We start from the raw sequence: 7,896 nt of genomic DNA, 5'->3' as shown, positions 1-7,896 counted from the left end.
TGGTGAGACCACCAGGGATATTCAATTCACAGCATTCTTTGGCACTGTGAATTCTCCAAGGTCCCTCCACACTCTGCCATTTGTATTTGTTTATGAAGTTAATCAAAGATCGCATTAATAATTAAGCATTAGAAATGCATCAGAATCCAAAATTACCCTCAGCCCTTCTCCTCAAAACGATCGAGCGAAGCGCGTAATAGTAGGTCTTGGTCTAACACTGACCTCTAGTGGACGTGACCTAACATTGCCGATTACTTGACCAGCACTTCACAAACTAAAAGCACGAAAGTACAATAAACAAAAAATCAAACCGTGTGTATAGTTCGGATCTAAACATACCATTTCAATCTCAAACATATTTATAGAAGTATTGACTATTGTCATCATTTGAGTAGGCCAGTCACAACAACAAATATGTTTTTCAGATTACATAAAATAGATCTGCAAAAAAAGAGGAAAGTTTACAGATACAAAGAATTAAGTTGTTAACAAACGTATTATGTCTCCGCGTTGCTGTGTTGAAGCACCTGATTCTGCAAGCTCTATGTTGTGGCCGTGGCCCGCTCGTCCCCCACCCTCTGCTTGAGCACAGCCCAGGTGGGAACGGGTTATGTCTCAATATAACCCCTTCCTTACCCAATCTTATGCACATTTGCTCCACACACACGCACACGCACACGCACACGCACACACACCCACACACACACACACACACACACACACACACACACACACACACACACACACACACACACACACACACACACACACACACACACACACACACACAGGCTACCTGCTCGAGACACAGACACAAACAAAGACACACACACACACACACACACACACACACACACACACACACACACACACACACACACACACACATGCATAAACAAATACACACACAGACACACACACACACACACACACACAAACACACACACGTGACACATACACACTTTGCCGTGGCTAAGAAAACGACAAATTATGAATAGATTGCATATGTAACACAAAACTTTCGGCTTTGGCTTATACGGCTTATTTCGTACTTTTCAAGTTGCTCCCTCCCGTTCCACATACACACCCCCCGCTCAATTAAGGGTGCGGGTCCAAGCGCTCTCTCTCAAGGGTGTGAATTATTTATCAATGAATTATTAATAATACAAAAAATAACAAAGGGCTCGGGGGAGACGCGGCCGGTCAATTAGTAGAAAGGAAGAGTGAACGCGAACAGCAGGGGGGGAGAACGTGAGACGGTGATCCTCGCCTCATCATTATCATCGCCCGTCAGACTCAATTACCTCAGCCAGCCATCCCCGCGTGTCTCCGCTCTCACCAACTTCAAACAACAGCCCGTCCCTCTCGCCTCGGTTTGACATTTCAACAGTTCTGCTGCGATATACCCCTGCTTACAACTCAACCAGTCTCGAGCACATGTGTTCTGTGTTTCGCGTCAATCTACACAAAACACAGACACACACGTCAGTTAGGCCCAACGAGCTAGCGCTAAAGACATAGACAATACTTCTAGCCCTTTAATCAGGGGCTGTTGGATGTATCAAGACCACATCAGGTCTGCTGGACAGTGCATTAACTACGCACCTCCTCAGGGTCCTTTAGGGCGGGTCCCTATCCTCAGTTTGGTGAGATGGGGATTTCCCTGAACTCTTAAAAAGAGTCCCCAGCGCTGGTTGACCCCTGGACTTCTGTGGATGAGCGGTAGGGGAGATAACTGCCCCAATCTTTTCCTACCGGTTTGCAGAGGCCGAGTAACTTTGTTTAATATCTTCCTTTATGTTCCTCAGATATCCCAAATATATACTTTGATGCTCCATCGTTCATGTTAGAGTCTAGATACTAAGCCCTAAGTCCTGTGCTCCCATGTGACATACTGATCTTGGTGACTTTTTACCAGGATAGGCTAAACTCCTCACAACTCTTTTTTGAGCCCTTCTCTCTCTTTGAGATCTTCCAGCAATTCGGAAACTAGGGGGCTTTGCCCTGGTTTGTTACCTCCAGGCTGGCCCCCCTCCATTTCTCTCTACGCTATCTCCCTGTACCTCTCCCACTGAAGGCTACCTTCCTCTCTTTCCCTTCTCTGACTTTTTCACAAACTTGGTGGGGGGGGGGGAGATTGAAAAAAATATCTATTGATATATTGAACCTGGGGGGGGGTGGGTTCAATATATCGCTTGATTTTTTTCCTTTATCTATCAATATATTGAACCTGGGGGGGTAGGTTCAATATACCTTCTAAAGAAAATAATTAGATCTATCGATTCGGTTCAATATATTGCTTGATGAAAAAAAGAATCTAGCGATATATTGAACCTGGGGGGGTTCAATATATCTCTCGAAAAAATTACAAAAAATCGATATAGCATATAGGTAAGGCAAGGAAAGGCAACTTTATTTTTATAGCCCTTTTCATACACAAGTCAGACTCAAAGTGCTTCACGTATAAACATTGTCGTAGAATAAAATAAAATAATAGATAAGTAAACAAAAAAATATGCAAAGAAATTAGTAAAATAGAAAGTGCAATGTATTTAAGATCAGATCAAAAGTCTCTCTGGTACCCACGTCGGGTCTCCAACCCGACCTAAAGGAATTTGGTACCCACGTCGGGACTCCAACCCAACCTAAAGGACTCTAACCAAGATTCTCGGACTATAACCCAGAGACACGTCAGGACTCTAACCATGAACCAAAGGCCTTATTCTGGGACTCCAACCCAGACAGACGTCAGGACAGAACACAGGCCTTTCTCTGGGACTCCAACCCGACCTGAAGGAACTTGATCCTTTCTCTGGGACTTCTTAATGATTCCAACCCAGATTCTAGGACTCTAACCCAGACAGAACTTGGGTCTCAAATCCATTCTCTCTGGTATCAGATCATGTATCTTTCTGGTAAAAATAGAAAATAAAGGGAAAGTTAAATATGCATTTTAGCAATAAAATAGAAAATAAAGGCAAAGTTATCAAAGCTTTTTAGAAAGTGCAATATATTTAAGATTTAGCAGAAAGCTAAAGCAAACATAAAATTATTCAGTCTTGTTTTAAAGGTGCTCAGAGTTGGGGTAAATCTTAAATCCTCACAGATTTTATTCCAGCTATTTGTTGCATAGTAACTCAATCCTGCTTTCCCATATTTTGTGTTTACTCTCTGGGGATAATTAACAGATTGGTCTCAGAAGATCTTAGTGGTCTAGAAGGCTTATGTAGTGGAAGCATATCAGTTAAATATTTTGGGCCTAAACTATGCAGGGATTTATATTTGTTAGCAACATGATTTTAAAATCAATTCTCTGACCTACAGGAAGCCAATGTAACGATTTAAGAATTGGTGTTTGTTAGAAGAACTCTAGCAGTAGGATGAAGCTGAAGCTTCAGAGTTTGTTTTGGGAGACCTGTAAGGAGACCATTGCAGTAATCAAGCTTACTAGTGATAAAGGCATGTACAAGTTTTTGTTAGTCTTCGGTGGACATGAGCCCTCTAAGTCTTGCTACATTTTTAAGGTGATAATATGCAGATTTTGTAACTGATTTGATGTGACTTTCAAGATGTAAATCTGAATCCATGATAACCCCTAGATTTCTGGCTTTGATTGAGGTTTTCAGGGACAAAGAGTGAAGGCGTTGGGTTATTTTAAGCCTTTCCGTTTTAGCACCAAATACAATTATCTCTGTTCTGTCCTCATTTAGTTGAAGGAAATTTCGGCACATGCCGTCTTTCACTTGCTCAATGAACTGGCACATCAGATCTATGGGCCGATAGTAATTTGGTGATAGCGATACATAGATTTGCGTGTCATCAGCATAGCAATGATGGTCAATATTGTTATTTTACATGATTTGCCCTAGTGCGAGCATGTAGATGATAAATAAAGAGGGTCCTAAGATTGAACCTTGTGGGACTCCACATGTTACGTTGGTTGATTCTGATACAAAGTCGCAAAAGGAAAACAAAGTAGGCTAGTTCCTATTTTGTAAATTGGTTTAGGTCCTACCGTAGGACCTGAACCAATTTAAGACTGTGCCTGAAAGCCCCACCCAGTTTTCTTATATGGAACCTGATGGGGCAGTGGCGGTTCTCTGTCCAGTTACGCCCCGGGCAGGGGCGAGATGGAGGGGCGCCCCCAAAGTGGCATGAAAATATGGCGCCCCGGGCAGGGTTAGGTGCAATATATCGCTCTGAAAAAAAATCGATATAGCCTATAGATATATTGACTCTGGGGGGGCTTCAATATATCCCTTGAAAAAATAAATACTATTCTATATAGCCTATAGATATATGGATCCTGGGGGGGAAGGTTCAATTTATCGCTTGAAAAAATGTAATCTTTATAGCCTATACATATATGGCACCTGGAGGTGTAGGTTCAATCGCTTGAAAAAAAACAAAATACATCGACATAGTCTATAGTTATATGGCAGCGGACCCCATCCCCCGGAACACGGGACATTCCTCACGGGGCCTTAGGCTACACATGAGTAAAAAAATCCAGATTGAAACACGACAAGGAGGAAAAAAGGGATTGTTGCCGTTTGCGGAGTTCCGGACTCCCGCCGGACTCCTGGAGCAGAGCTCCCGGCTGTGTTACCCGTGCTGCGGAGCTCCGGAGCTCCAGCTGTGGTACTCCGGCTGCGGAGCTCCGGGGATATATGGAACCTACCCCTCCAGGTTCCATGTATCTATACATAGGGGAGAGTGTTTTTTTTTTTTACTCACGCGTCCTCTAGGCAAGGAACAATAATACAGAAGTCAAGTAAAAACGTTTAGCTTTATTTCAGGATATCCCCTGCCAATATAAATGCATCTATGTCATGGTCTGTAGGCCTACGTACATGACTTCTAAAAAAAAACTGGTGTTGTGGCTCAACTTGCCCCATGCAAAAGTTGAGCAATCTGGGGATACTTTTTTCGAGTTAAATGCATATTGATTTTCCAAATAGTCTTGGCTTAAGCTAACTTTAAACAATGTAAAACCTGTCAATATTTCTGCAGTTTGCCATTTCTCTGATGGATTTTCACACTGGCTGCTCTCTCCATCTCCTTTCATTCTCTTTCTTGGCATGATAGCATTTTTACAATGTTTAAAATATGAAAAGCCAAATCAGTTGTGTAATACTACATAAAAATACCACTTTATACTTTGAGACTTAACTTAACTGACAGTAGATCATGGTGGGGTTAGTTGAATGACAACACCGATGGCGCAAAACAGGCATCACAGGATCTGCCTCTCACAGGTACTGAGAGGCCTACGTTGCTGTCATCATAATTTTTCTGTCCTGATCTGTTTATGTTAACTCCCCTCCCTCCCTCACTCCCACTCTCCCTCCTCTCCTCTCCTCAATGTCTTTCAATTAATCAAAGAGCATTCCAATATCTTCCACAAGCCTTTGATGTAGCAGAAAAAAAAAGCAGACGGTCGCAATCTTATTAGTTTAGCAGCTTTCCCTTCATTACACTTAAAATAGCACTTTCATGTACTATTTAATGAGACCTATAAAAGCATATTAGCGCGACCGTTTTTGTACGCGTGATTTAAGGCTCATCCGATTTTGGCCTACCACAAGATGGAGCCAAATATCCAAGAGTATTTACCATTAGGCCTAAATACCATTTATTTCACTAATTCAGGCATAAACCGAACAAGTCCATGCTCAAGCCAATCTAAAACAAAACCACAACAGCTTCACCATTGTAAAATAGATTTTTTTTATTTTTATATACTTACTAAAATTATAGCATTAGGCTTACAGTAAGAAGGTCTATCAAGGCCTATAAAATAATTGATCACTCACTTTACCCATAGGCATTTATATAATCAACTAATAATGCAAACGTCTTACAAGCTAGATGTACTTTTGCTATTCATTGTTAGCTGTGATGTACAACAACCCTTCATAACAGGTTCAACCTATATATAGCCAGAGCCCATGAAGCCACATGTTTGCTTTTGGGCCACCATTCTTTGCTTTGTATTTGCAACTCACATTTCCCCTACCTATTACCGTCCTTACTATCCCTGATCCTTTTTCTGTACTGTCATGGTTTCTTTTCGTTTGAGACCCTTTGAAACTGTGAATGTAGGGCTAACAAAGTACAATTGAGTTTGACTGATTTATTATGCCTCATTATGGAAGGAGATGTGGCCGCCAGCCCTTAAAGGAAGGGAAGCTAGCCGATCTTTTAATATATCTCTAAATTGAAATGTATATTCAAAAAGCAAGTAGGTCAGCTTACCATTTTATCTCCCTTAAAGTACCATAACAAGTGAATGAATAGAGCAAAAGAATTGTAGATAAAGAAAACTATTCCCAGCTGAATGCAAGGTGATATCCTAGCATCATTGTGGCAAACCAAACAGAATTAATCCAAACAATAATCATCACCCAAATGAGCAATGACATTGGAGTTTGTAGAGGATGAAACAAACTGGGCAAACATTACCTAGTGAGATGGAATAGTGTAGCTTAGCACGATTTCAGTATAGGCCAACAGTTCATCTGCCAGATGAATAGTATATCCTGGATCGCTGTCAAAGGGAGAGGTTTCAGACAAATTGCCCCAGATTTCATAATAATCGCAGACATCTATTAAATCGCCCTGACTGACTCTATTCATCTACCAAATGAAAGCAAAGAGCACCAGATCCATTGAAATGCAAGCACTTTTAACTCATTGAATAATAATTCCTTTGCATAGTCTCTATTATTTGGAGTAGATATTTTCTGTTACGTTTATGTTCTCCAGCGACAGTTTTAATTTCAGAAGAGATAGAAAGCCATCTCAACAAGAAGTTGCAGTAGGTTTACGTAGGGAACATAAGAGCTTTCCAAAAATATGTAATGTAGGCTAACCCTAACCCTAACCTCTGTGCCAGAAATGGTTTACTGGTCACTAATTCCAAACCATGGTTGTTTTATAAGTCACCAAACTAAACTATAGCTGTTGTCCCTCCACTCAGTAATAGTGCAAGAAACCTGTCACAGACCATCCGAGACACCTCTATCTGGAACTGTGTATGTTACTTAGGTATTGTAAACCAATTCTTTAGCAGCCAGGTGTATATTACGGAAATCGTATTACACACAGATTGCAAAGAACTGCTGTAAGCAATTACTAAATGTGTCTTACGACATCTATTGCACGCCTGTGCAGGTGGAACACCTTATACTAAATAAATCCCCTGGGACCTTAGTGAAATGCCGCACACCCCAGCGTTCAAGGCATGCCCAACACCCAGCAATCTTCTTGCCAAGATCCGATTCCTTGCCAAGATAACCTTCTTAACTCTCTTCCCAATTCATTCCTGGATGACTTATACCGACTAGGTCAGCAGGAAGCCATAGGCATCACTTTAAGTGCTCTTTGGTGGAGTCAATAAGATGCTGGTCACCACAGGATTACGGGAAGCCACGGTTAGCCTGTATAACTGATTAGCCTGCCCTAGTGACTCCTGCATCGCTCAAAATGCGTCAGACTGCAGAAACCCAGCTTTGCTGTCAACATAGGACCTCAGGCCAACATAGGGCTGGGGCTACCTCCTGCCTGCTCTCCTGTGAAGGAGGCTCTCATGCTGCCAAACTAAAAGGCTGCTTCACATAACCAGTGGACAGTCTCTTAAGTAGGAACGATGGGTCAGTCCAAAGAGCTATAACCCTAACCCTGAGAACTGATGGACAAGGCGCAGGGCTCAGCTTATGAGCTAGCTAGAAGGAAGGCAATTTGGGCCATGGACTGAGAAGACGGTGGAGTAATGTTAATTACACTTTCCCTGGCCTGGCCGTTGGGGGGTACCTATAGCAGTATGTTTTCCGCCCGAGCACCCTTTGAAAGAGGGGCAGAATCAATAAGACCCGGGAAAATGCATGAATGTGG

Source organism: Gadus chalcogrammus, chromosome 3, assembly GCF_026213295.1.
Source record: "Gadus chalcogrammus isolate NIFS_2021 chromosome 3, NIFS_Gcha_1.0, whole genome shotgun sequence".
Lineage (NCBI taxonomy): Eukaryota > Metazoa > Chordata > Actinopteri > Gadiformes > Gadidae > Gadus > Gadus chalcogrammus.
This window is presented reverse-complemented; position numbering follows the sequence as displayed.